Here is a 12,508-nt window from a genome sequence, read left to right as displayed (position 1 = left end):
TTAACCTGACGTAATTGCCTGTAGGAAAGAGTCCTCAATTTGCCCTTATCAGCACGCACACGTGTGTACTGTGAATCAGCTACATACTTCTTGATTGCCAAAACACTTCATCCTGATCATCGCACAATGTTGATTGTAGTCATGCCTTGACCTAAACACTCCACAATTTGTTGCTTCTCAGCAGCCGACACATCCTTTTTCTTTCCCATTTTGGCAGAAAATGTAGGCTGCTTAATAATGTGAGACAGCCTTCTTAAGTAGTCTTGCCTTTCATTGGACACACCTGCCAAACTAATTAGCACAGGTGTCTGCAATTGCTTACAGTGATATAAAGAGCCCTGACACACATCACCATCAATGAGTTTAACTGACAAACAAACAAATTCTTCCCTTATCACTCCTAAACACTTTTTGCATAATAATTTGGAACACAGTGTACATGTGCTTTTCCACAAAACACCAGTGGTTCACGTAGTGAATCTTACAGTTCTAACTTGCCAACCGTGGTCTGTATGGAGTTGTTCAATAAAGGGCCCAAAATTAAGATAACATAGATGGGAGAGGTCTCTATGAATAGGAATTCCTAAGTATTTGATACCCTGTGAGGGCCAGGCAAAGGGAAAGTTGGACTGGATGGAATCCTATATGGATTTGGGGAGGGAGACATCGAGGGCCTCAGACTTCGCTGCATTGATTTTAAAATTTGACCATGTAACAAAGTGATCTATTTCAGCCATAACAGCATGGATGGATATATGTGATTGAGTGATATATACTGGTACATCATCAGCAAATAGAGAGCACTTGTACTCGGTGCCTCCCACCTCAATCCACCTAATATTGGGGTTATGGCGAATTGATGAGAGCAGGTGCTCCATCACTAGGATGTATAAGAGAGGGGACAGAGGACATCCCTGCCTTGTCCCATTGGTGATTGTGAAAGGTGATGAAAATGTTCTGATGCACCCCCTGGGCCTTGGGACACCCGGAGCTGGACCCTTTTTGGTGGATGCTGGTGGTTGTAGTCTTCGTGGCGGCGACCCGGTTCCGTGGCTCAGGGTGGTCAAACCAGTGGCGGAACTATTTATGTGGTTTTGATGTTTAAATGTCCGACTACGCCACCCGTGGATTGCGGTCAGAGTGAACCGCCGCTGCAGGGCAGACCGCTGAGGCTGGTGTTGTGGGTGCAGCAGAGCGTAGCATAACTCCCCACGGGAGGAGTATAGCCTCAGGGCAATGTATGCGGAGGATGGGGGTGATGGTGCAGGGCAGCAGCAGTAACGACACGGAGTCAGTGATGCAGTCCAGGGCCTTTACTCACAGTTCTTATTATCCAGACCACGTCTGCAGGTAACGGATGCCCACGTCGTACTGTGCTCACCAGGTGAGGGGCTCAGACAACTCCCAGATAACTTTGGAGCGCTTCACAGGACCCCCTTTGTGTGTCCTTTGTCTGGCCTTTCTTACCAACCCTTCTGTCCGGCTGCCTCGGGCCTCCTCTTGGTAAACTTGGCGCCAGTTTCCCTGACCCTATGTGCTGCCCTCCTAGCGGGTGTAGCGAGGGGCTGCGCCACATAAAATGTCACAGCCTCCGGTTTCTAGCTGAGGGTCGTTTCCTGCCTCCACTAGTTTCGGGGACCGGTCTCCCCCTTTGGCCTGACCCCTCCATGCAGGTGGATTCGGGCGTGCGGTGGCGACTCGCCCGTCCGCACCCCTGGGATCCCTTCGTTCCTCGTTCCTGGAGCCTTCTCCGCTCCTCTTCCTTCCTTCTCCCTCTTCCAGGCCTGGGCCTCTGTTACTAGGCCCGCCTCCAGAGCAGAGCTCATGCAGAGCCCCTGCTCCCTGCCACTTCTGCTCAGACTTCTCTGCACTGAACTAAGATGGTGCCCACCTTTTATACTCCCTTCTCAATGCACCCAGGAACTGCTTCCTCCCTGCTCCTGCACTACAGGGTTCCCCTTCCTCAGTGTTCCCTCCCCCCACTCCAGCCAGGGACAGGGACTGTCGTGCCCATCTCAGGGGCATATTGGTCGCCCTGCCCCACGGCAATGTGGTGTAATGCATGCAGGTGTCGGGTCCTGATCCACACTCCATCCTTACCTGAGAGTGAGATATCACACCTCTGGGTGAGGTGCAATACCTCTGTAGCAACCAAGCCCTCAGGGTGCTACAGTTCCATCTATCTTCAGCCTAGGTGACGTATTGCGATACAGGGCCGTGATTTTGGCTATAAAAGGGTCCCCTAGACCCCTACCCCAAGCTTTTTAAGAGAATCATATATGGCGTGCCAGGAGACTCTATGGAATGCTTTCTCAGCATCCAACGAGAGCATCTAATTACAAATTTTTAACTGCATCTAGCCCAGGAAATACTTTGTGCCTAGTAACAGTGTCTGCTAGTCAGCGGATTATTCCGGCTGTTAAGCAAGCTACACCACCTGTAGTTTGGACACTTAATTTTTTCAAAGGAAATGCTTCGGGACCACGGGATACTCAGTGAAGAGCATCAGGAGGCACCCCAAGGCATAGGGGCTGGGACTGGCAGTAGGATGCCTTGCGGTGGACAGCCGAGCTCGATCCTTATAAAAGCTTTTTAACTGCAGCAGCTTTAGTGGACGCTACTGGAGCTGGAATTACGCGGCTGCTGGCATGAGACTTGCCCTCCAATAGATCCTTGTAAATGGACTTAAAGTGTATTCATTCAAATTAGAGAGACAATTTAAATTAAAAAGCTTAGAGCTGCCTCCACCACAGGGGGGCTCGCTCGACCCACCAGCGGACAGGCACCAGTATTGGGAGAGGGGGGCTGACCCTCAGGGTCTGGCACAAACCCGGCGACACGGAGGTGGCACGGGCAGGAGCGGACTGAACGTGTCGGCTTCTCACTTTTTGGATTTTAGAAGGGCATGACATGCCTATATCTGTGTCTCCCCCTCCTTTTACTCCTCCACCTCTTTTCTTTTCTCATGACTATATGTACTTGTCACTTTTCCATGTGTTAGTTGTGTCTTCTGAGCAGTTTGTCAGCTTTTGGACACCTTTGAAGGTGTTTTCTATGTGTTTCTATGTGTTTTTGTTTGCCTGCCATTGGTTTTAACGGTGTTCGAAGGTGTTCGACGAACAGTTCGACGAACAGTTCGGCGAACACACGGGTGTTCGACGAACCGAACCGAACTCGAACACTACGGGGGTGGCTCAACACTACTCAATACTTGGTCGAGGCTCCTTTTGCATCAATTGCTGCATCAATGCGGCGTGGCATGGAGGCGACCAGCCTGTGGCATTGCTGAGGTGTTATGGAAGCCCAGGTTGCTTTGATAGCAGCCTTCAGCTCATCTGCATTGTTGGGTCTGGTGTCTCTCATCTTCTTCTTGACAATACCCCATAGATTTTCTATGGGGTTAAGGTCAGGCGAGTTTGCTGGCCAGTAATACTGTTGTTTTTAAACCAGGTATTGGTACTTTTGGCAGTGTGGACAGGTGCCAAGTCCCGCTGGAGAATGAAATTTCCATCTCCAAAAAGCTTGTCAGCAGAGGGAATCATGAATCATGAAAAGCTCTAATATTTCCTGGTAGACGGCTGAGCTCACTTTGGTCTTGATAAAACACAGTGGACCTACACCTGCAGATGACATGGCTCCCCAAACCATCACTGATTGTGGAGTAAACCTCAAGCAGCTTGGATTGTGGTCTCTCCACTCTTCCTCCAGACTCTGGGACCTTGATTTCCAAATGAAATGCAAAATTTACTTTCATCTGAAAACAACACCTTGGAGCACTGAGCACCAGTCCAGGTCTTTTCCTCCTTGGCCCAGGTAAGACGCTTCTGGCATTGTCTATTGGTCATGAGTGGCCTGACACAAGGCATGAGACACTTGTAGCCCATGTCCTGGATACGTCTGTGTGTGGTGGCTCTTGAAGCAATGACTCCAGCAGCAGTCCACTCCTTGTAAATCTCACCCAAATTTTTGAATGGCCTTTTCTTAACAATCCTTTCAAGGCTGCGGTTATCCTGGTTGCTTGTGCACCTTTTTCTACCTCATTTTTTCTTTCCACTCAACTTTCCATTAATATGCTTGGATGCATCACTCTGTGAACAGCCAGCTTCTTTAGCAATGACCTTTTGTGGCTTACCCTCCTTGTGGTGTGTGTCAATGACTGCCTTTTGGACATCTGTCTAGCCAGCAGTCTTCCCCATGATGTGGAATTTTGTGGGAAGCACCTGTATATCTATTTCTGTAAACCTTCTCTTACCTCTTAGACATCTTATCTCCTCCAGAAGTGGTGTTATTTCCAGAAACCATTGTATTTTTACACAAGTAAAAGCATACATTTCTCTCACTGTCCCCCCCAGAGCAACCAGCAGAATATAACTTTTCAGTTGCAAGGACAGTTTTTACACTTTGACAACACAAATATTATTAACCAAAAATATGTTGAACCCCTACAGCCACAGATTTTATAAAAGTAGACTATTTTCAGAAAATACCCCTTGAAAAAAATGTCTTTGAGCACTTTCATTCCCTCTTTCGTCACGCAATTTGGCATCAAATAATTTTATCATCCAGATCTAAAAAGTCCAATCAACTCCTTGATTCAGATGGCAGTAAACGATTGAAGTCAAACAGTCAACAAAAATATACTGATTAGGTGTATGGGATGATTAGCTGCGTAAATGTCCATTTTCTCAGTCCTTTCAGAGAAAAAAAAAAGACCACCTGTTAAGGGGACCGTTGCAAACAACTTTATTAAATAATGGAAAGCAACCGAAACCGGGGTCCGAGATCCAGTCTGGAGGACTGCGGTCGAACACCTTCCGGGTAAGAAGGTAAAACAACCAACAGAAATGACAATCCCTTCCGTGTTTCTGCACACCGGAACGGAAATAGGGATTCGCACTATCTCCGTTAACCGCACGAGAGATGTGCTACAAATAATGTAGCCGTAGCCCTGTTTACTGCACAGGGACTACGCAGCAGGCGCTAGGATGCGTGTGTGATTCACGCTGGCGTATACGTGCTCCCAGCCGGCGTGCTACCGGACTGAGGAATATCTCTCCACGTGGCTTACAGGCGGTGCCAGGAATACGGCGTCTGCAGGCTGCTCGGGGTGTATGGCGACCCCTTTGTCGGAGCCAGACTGCCAGACAAAGCTACCTGCCTCCCTCCATCTAAGGCTGCCTATCCCCCGCTAAACCTGCCTGACAGAAGCTAAAGCACACGTGGAGCCCAAACGAGCAAGCGTCCACACAATTGCACCATCATAGCTCAATGATCAGAGCGTGCCGCCATGTTTGTGGGCGGGCTATTTAAAGATTAAGCCCTACCCACCGTCGCCTAATTGGTGACGTCACCCGCGACCAATCAGGCGGTGCCAAGTCACCGGATCAGCTGACTCCCAAACCACCAATCACAGTCCGCCATGTCACGGGCATGCTCATTGCAGTGAATCCTGGACTTAGGCTGTAGCAGCCCTGTTTCCCTCCGCAACCTACGCTTCATGATGCTAGGAACAAAAACCTGAGAGACAACCTGTACATCTCGTGCACCAGCTAGGCGTTGGGACCACCGATGATGCTGAGCAGCATGAGCCCTGGCTGGCCAAAATGGGAGACCACAGAATTCACTGATGGTTCTGAACCCATTTTGGATCCAGCAAACATCCGACGCCTAACACCACCTCTATTAATTTCACAATTAATGGGCACAAAATGTAATAGACAGGTAATAAATTTGATAACATGAAGAAAAGTTCCTGTTTATAGGTGAAGATTTGCTGGTGTGACTTTAAGCTTCCATCTCCATGCATACACAGAACCAAAGGGAAGCTCTTTATGTTGCTCAAAAGCGTTAAACCTATGCTGTTCCCCTATATTGCACCTACAGATGTGCCCTTCTTTTTTTTTTCAACCCAACATTTTCCGACATATGTGGTGCTGGTGCACTTCCTTTTTCTAGTTCCACATGTGTGACACGAGATGAACAGCTTAAAAAAAAAATGTGATGTCAATGAAGTCCAGCCTGACTAGGGTTTTATTAGCATCTTGCTGTATCTAATATGATATACTGTTATTAGGTTATTTCTGTGTGCTCTTATCTATATTGGAATATTTTTGGACTGTAGGCTTCTTTTAAACTGAATAAATTGTATTAGTGGAAAAATCTGTATAATACTGAGCCTAGAGCCATTTGAAAGTTTATTGTTGAGATTAAACAAAGGTCTAAGCTTTAGCCCTAATAGTCTGGTCTCAACGTGGGTTTAAAATCTGGATGCATTATAAACGCCATTGGAAGTGAAAAGGTTAAAGAAGTCCTCTACTTTTCAAGACTTTCATTTAAGGTGCAAAGCAAATAAAATCTGTACTCTCCCACTGCTTTTTTTGCAACCCTCCTTCCCTTTATTCTCTGGCTTCCTCTTCCGCCATGAGGTGTTAAGTGACCACTGCAGCCAATAAGTGTCCAGTGATCAGTTGCAGCCTTGACATTTCCTCGAAGTTGGAAGAGAGACTGTTTGTCCCAGATTGAATAGAATGTATGTCTCAGCTTCATATCCTATGTGCGCATGCTCTGAAGCTGCTGAGCATTAGCACGGCAAGCGGGAAGACAGGCGCGCATAGTGTGCATGCTCACAAGCTATCATGTGGCCACTAACTCTCAGCAACTCCAGAGCATGTGCACATAGGACATGAAGCTGGGACATACACCCAGATTCAGTGCGCATGCCCAGAAAGCTGAAAGTCATTGCGCAAGTGTGGGATCTGCTGGGAGATTGCGGTGATGTAGGGAGCAGTGGCGGGAAGGAATGATAATACGATGGGCGTGGAGAATTTCAAAAGGCATTTGACAGAACGTGACTGAAAATCTAGAGATGCTCACCCCTATGACTGAAACAGAAGGCATGTGGGGCAATCACCAAAGCTTTAAAAGTGATTTTTGCGCTAAATACTGGGACGTTTTGCTTGAGATAAACATGTTAATGATGCACTGTGCAGCACTAACAAGACACTGGGGGCAGTATAATAGCAATAAAGGACATGACAGATTCTCTTTAAGAAGCATTTATACTGAAAGATAACTATGAATGAACGTAGTTAAAAACACTTGTTTCATGATTATCTTGCGGTATACTGGTGCTGTTACAATGCTTTTCCTGTGCTTAACCGCATCCCTGCTGGAAGGTACCAAACTGTAAACATCTTTGTTATTCCTGTGATTTTCTGCATCCCTATTGGCAGATACCAGATTACATATACATCTCATATGCTCCTGTGCTTAACCATATTCTTTCTGGAAGATACCAAATGGCATATATTTCTGTTATTCCTGTGATTAACTGCACCCATCCTGGAAGATACTAGATTGCATATACATTTCAGCCATTCCTGTGTATACTGTAAATGTATCTCTGCAAATAAGTGGCCAGAGTGCTTATGCATCTACTGTTCCAATATGTAAACACAGACCTGTCTCTGCTTCATATGGTGTGGAAAACAAAAATCTAAATCATGCCTTGAGGCTGCTATACATGTATATATATTCTTTTCATATACTGTACATGCAGTAGTTCTGTATACTGTAATGTGAGCCAATGAGATGTCTCTTCCCAGAGTGGCGCTGCTGAGGGGAGCAGTAGTTTTCCTCAGCAGAGCCGGGAACCACCCACAGTTAAAAAAATAAAAAAAAAAGTAAAAAATAAAAAAAAACTTTATACTCACCTGTCCGGCGGCCCACGATGTCCTCCTGGTCCCCGGCGGCGATGTTCTCCTCCCGGCAGCCAGCGGTATACTGCTGGGGGCGCGCTCGCTCTCAGCAGTCTACTGGGCTTCCAGGACCTGCGGTGACGTCAGCGATCAGCTGATCGGTCATGTGACCGATCAGCTGATGCTCACGTGACCTAACCCTTGGAACATTCGCAAGAATGTTCCCAGGGTGGTAAGCTCACCGGGGCTGATCAGCTGATCTTCAGCTGATCAACCCCAGTGACCTCACTCCTGCAATGTACAGTGACAGGAATGATTTTACACTCCTTGTCAGTGTACATTGCTGTCTTCTACAGCAGTGACATCAGTGATTGCCGATCTCACTGCTATAGAAGTGACCTGGATAATCATGGGACAATCGTTGGGGGTACGTGTACTGGATTGACGGATTCAAGAATCCAGCACAATAAAAAAAAAATAAAAAAACGTGTGTTTTTTATTTCATTGAAATACTTTATTCTGGCCGTGTCTTTTATTGAAAAAGTGGCGACCATTTTACTACGCAGTTAGTAATGGGGGCGTCTTATAGACACCTCTCCATTACTAACCTGGGCTTCACGTCAGCCGCCAATACAAGGTTTACGTGAACCCCAACCCCATTACCCCACTTGCCACCGCTACAGGGCAGTGGGAAGAGTGGAGGCTAACGCCCAGATTTGGCGCATCTTATGGATGTTCCATTTCTGGGACTGCTGAGGGCTTATATTATTAGCCACAGAGGAGGCTAGTACCCATGGCCTCTTCCCTGACTGTTAATATCAGCCCGCAGTTGTCTAGTTTAACCTTTGCTGGTTTTAGATTTTATAGAGGGACCCCACATAAATTTTTTTCTGGGGTCCCCCTGTAATCTAGCCAGTAAAGGCTAGGCAAACAGCTGTGGGCAAATATTAAGAGCCAGGGAACATTGTTGGATAATGGCCCCTTCCCCGGCTACTAATATCAGCCCCCAGCAGTCGGCTTTCCCTCTGCTGGTTATAAAAATGATGCGGGAGCCCACGTCATTTTGTTTTTAATTTTAGGCTCTGTGCCCACGATCCGGACGTAGCAGCACTTTGGACGCATATTTTTTGCTGCGTACAAAATGTTGCGTTCTATTGAATGCAGATAAATCCACATGTGTTCACTGAACCATGCGGATTTATCCCATTCGTGAAAAATATATAAGACTCAGCACCACCTTATGATAAGACATACATGACGCGCCCCTGGGCCTACTTGGTGTAGCGTTGCGCACGCGGGGACTACCCGGAGCCGGGCCTGTTGGGGGTAGTAGTCTCGTGGCGGTGACCCGGTCCGTGCCCAGGGAGTCAAACTGTGTGGCTAAGTATTAGCAGTAGATGTTGGACGACTACGCCACCCGTTGAATGCAGCTATGGAGCTGCCGCTGCAGGGCAGACCGCTGAGGCCGGTGGTACAATTGTGCAGCATAGATGGTATAACCCCCAACGGGAGGGGTATGGCCTCAGGGCAGCCGACGTGGATGATGGGGGTAGCAGGAACCACTCAGAGACGATGCGGTGTAGTTCAGGGTCTTTACTGGTGATAAAGATAGACCCTCCCGGAGTACTGGCTAGCGATCGGGGCCTGGTCAGTCTTTGAGCAGATGGGATTTCCCCTGGCCAGGCGGAGTTGTAGGCCTCCCCAACTAATTGTACTCTTCTGGCTACCTTGCTAGAGGCGGGTAAAAGTAGCCCACGTCCCTGAGTGTACCGTGTGGTGCTCACCCGTATGGCCGGTGACTCGGGGCCTTCTAGTGGCTTCCGCTCCACGACGGCGGTGCTGGTCCCACGCGTGTGACCGTGCCTTCGGGTTTCTTGGCCAGAGGACCTGAAATCCCCTGCCGGTCGGTTTCTGCTGCTGGGTAAGGATTTGTCCCCACAGCCTCGGACTCCGGGTCCGGTGGTAACTCTTCAATCAGGGCGAGCTCTACAGCTGCCAGCCCCTGATTCCTTTTAGCACGACTTCCCCAGAGCTCCTGATCTCTCTTTCCTATAGCTGCTTCTCCTCTTCTCAACTCCCTAACCCTGCCTCAGCCCCAGTTTTATATAGGGGAAGTTCTTCCCCTCCCAGGACTGGGCAGGAGGTGTGGCATGCATAGGATTCCTGACCAAGAGACCTCCCACCTGCTCTCAGACATAATATTGCTATTACTGTGGAAACCAGACCCCTGGGGTGCCACATTCCCCCCTAGTGAAATTTAGTACTCCGGGACTAAACATATTTTTGTAACATAACAAATTACAAACAGAAACAACGCAATAAAGAAAAACATTAGGATGGTCACGGCGTGTCCGCAACCGGGTGCAGTTTTTTTGAGAAAAACAAGGGTGTCCATTTCACCAAAACAGGGAGACGTAACCAGGTAGGGGTCTGTCCTACCCCGAGTCCTTATCAGTCTTTTAGTCCGTCCTGGGTTACGCTCCAACTATATGCACAAAGGATTCCCGGTAAATCCACCAAAGACTCCTACAAATAACTAGAAACACATAATTATACACAAGCAACAATAAACAGGTAAACATTAATAAAATAGCTTGAACATTTAGATCCTCCACCGTATGGGCAACTGGCCTCTAGTGACCCTAGTGGACCTACGGAGCTGGCTGACTGGTCCTGAGCTACAGGGTATAGGAGCTGTCAAGGGTAAACTGGGCAGCCGTCTACGGACTCTTTGGCTCACTAGGGGTATGGTAGGCTCACTATAAGCAGAGGGTTGATTCTCCTGGTCTGCTTGTGTGGGGTCTTCTGCCTCCTGGACCGGCTGTTCTTCCAGCTCTACCTGTGTCTCCGTAGGCACTTGGGATGCTGGTTGGAGGAACGTGAGGACGGGTACCACAACAGCACCATTGACTTGAGTCCAAGACCGAGGGAAGTCTCCGAGCACAGTACTAACCATATCTTCCCTTTCCTCTACGGGTCGAGGGTCTTCTTGTTCCTCTTCAGGGTTCCGTAGCTGTTCGGGACACTTCTTCAGGTGATCCCGGGATACAATGGCTGTGGTTTCCCCTCCGTCTTTACTGATTGTACAGATCTTTGGGTTGTCGTGGCTTGAGGGCAGTACGGTGTACGGGTCCTTCTCCCACTGGTCGTCCAACTTGTGGAGCCGTCTTTTCCTCTTCAAGACCTGCTCTCCGGGCACCAGGGGAACAGCGGGAGCATACTGGTTGTAAGTTTTCTCTTGTCTTTCCCTAGCTTGACAGAGACTTCGCTCCACGCTCTCCTGTACTTTCCGGTTCTGCTGCTGCCTCTCTGTGTCCCAGTCTGCTTCTGGTGAAGTGTCCTCGGGTGTCAGGACTCCCATCTCCAGATCAACAGGAAGCTTACCAGGTCTTGCCCTCATTAGGTAAGCCGGGGTACAGTTGGTGGAACCTACAGGGATGTGGTTGTATAGGTCCACCAGGTCGGGCAGCTTTTCAGGCCACAGACTACGTTCTTCCAGGGGCAATGTTTTCAGAAGATCTATCACCACCTGGTTCATTTTCTCACAAAGTCCATTAGTTTGCGGGTGATAGGGTGTTGTTCTTATCTTCCGGCAGCCATACAGGGTGCAGAACTCCTGGAAGACTTCCGCTTCAAAGGCAGGCCCCTGGTCCGTCAGCACCTGCTCCGGGTATCCGTGCGGACGGCAGAAGTGCTGCTGGAAGGCTCTAGCTGCTGTTTGAGCCGTTAAGTCCTTGACGGGGACGACAACCAAGAACCGGGAGTAGTGATCCACGATGGTTAACGCGTAGACGTACCCACTTCTGCTTGGGGTCAGTTTTACATGATCCAAGGCTACCAGTTCCAACGGCTGTCTGGTGATGATGGACTGCAGGGGAGTCTTCTGGCTGGCACGGTCCCTCCTTCTTAGGTTGCATGGGCCACAGTCTCTGCACCACCTCTCGATGGTTCCTCTCATGCCTACCCAATGGAACCGCCCGCGCAGCAGGAACTCCAGCTTCTTCCATCCGAAGTGCCCAGCTCCATCGTGGTATGCCTCCATCACCATAGCTGCATCTCTTCTTGGCACCACTACTTGCCAGATTAGTTCATGCATCCGGGAGTTAACCATTCTGCGGCACAACTTCCCCTTGTAAAGGAACAGTCGACTCTTCTCAGCCCACAGTTGCTTGGCTTCCTCCGGAGCGTCTGGGTCAAGGCGTGCATCTGGCCGAGTCAGCATCTCCTTTACCAGTCGGACGGCAGGGTCACTGTCTTGCGTCTCCGCCCAGTTGTAATGAGGTAATGGGTTGAACGTAGCGGATTGCTTACTCCTTATACGGTGGGAATACTGGATAGTCCCATGATGGTGGAACGCGGGGAGTTCAACTTCTTCCAGTTCCTCTGAATCTTCCCCTACGTCCGGTAGGTTCGGCATCCTGGACAGGGCGTCCGCGTTGGTATTGGAGCGTCCTGCCCGGTATTTGATTGTAAACTCATAGTTGGACAAGTGGGCCATCCATCTCTGCTCTAGGGCACCGAGTCTTGCAGTGTCCAGGTGTGTCAATGGGTTGTTATCCGTGTACACGGTGAACCGGGAAGCAGCGAGGTAGTGCTTAAAGCGTTCGGTGACTGCCCACACCACTGCCAGGAACTCTAGCTTAAATGAGCTGTAATTCTCAGGGTTTCTTTCGGTGGGTCGCAGTTTTCGGCTGGCGTAAGCAATTACCCGTTCCTTCCCTTGCTGGATCTGGGACAGTACGGCTCCTAGCCCGATGTTACTGGCGTCGGTGTAGAGGATAAAGGGCTGGCTATAATCAGGGTACGCCAGG

This window comes from Phyllobates terribilis, unplaced genomic scaffold (genome assembly GCF_046119375.1).
Source record: "Phyllobates terribilis strain yellow unplaced genomic scaffold, ASM4611937v1 Scaffold_7__3_contigs__length_470593459, whole genome shotgun sequence".
NCBI classification, from domain to species: Eukaryota; Metazoa; Chordata; class Amphibia; order Anura; family Dendrobatidae; genus Phyllobates; species Phyllobates terribilis.
Note: the sequence above shows the minus strand (reverse complement) of the source record.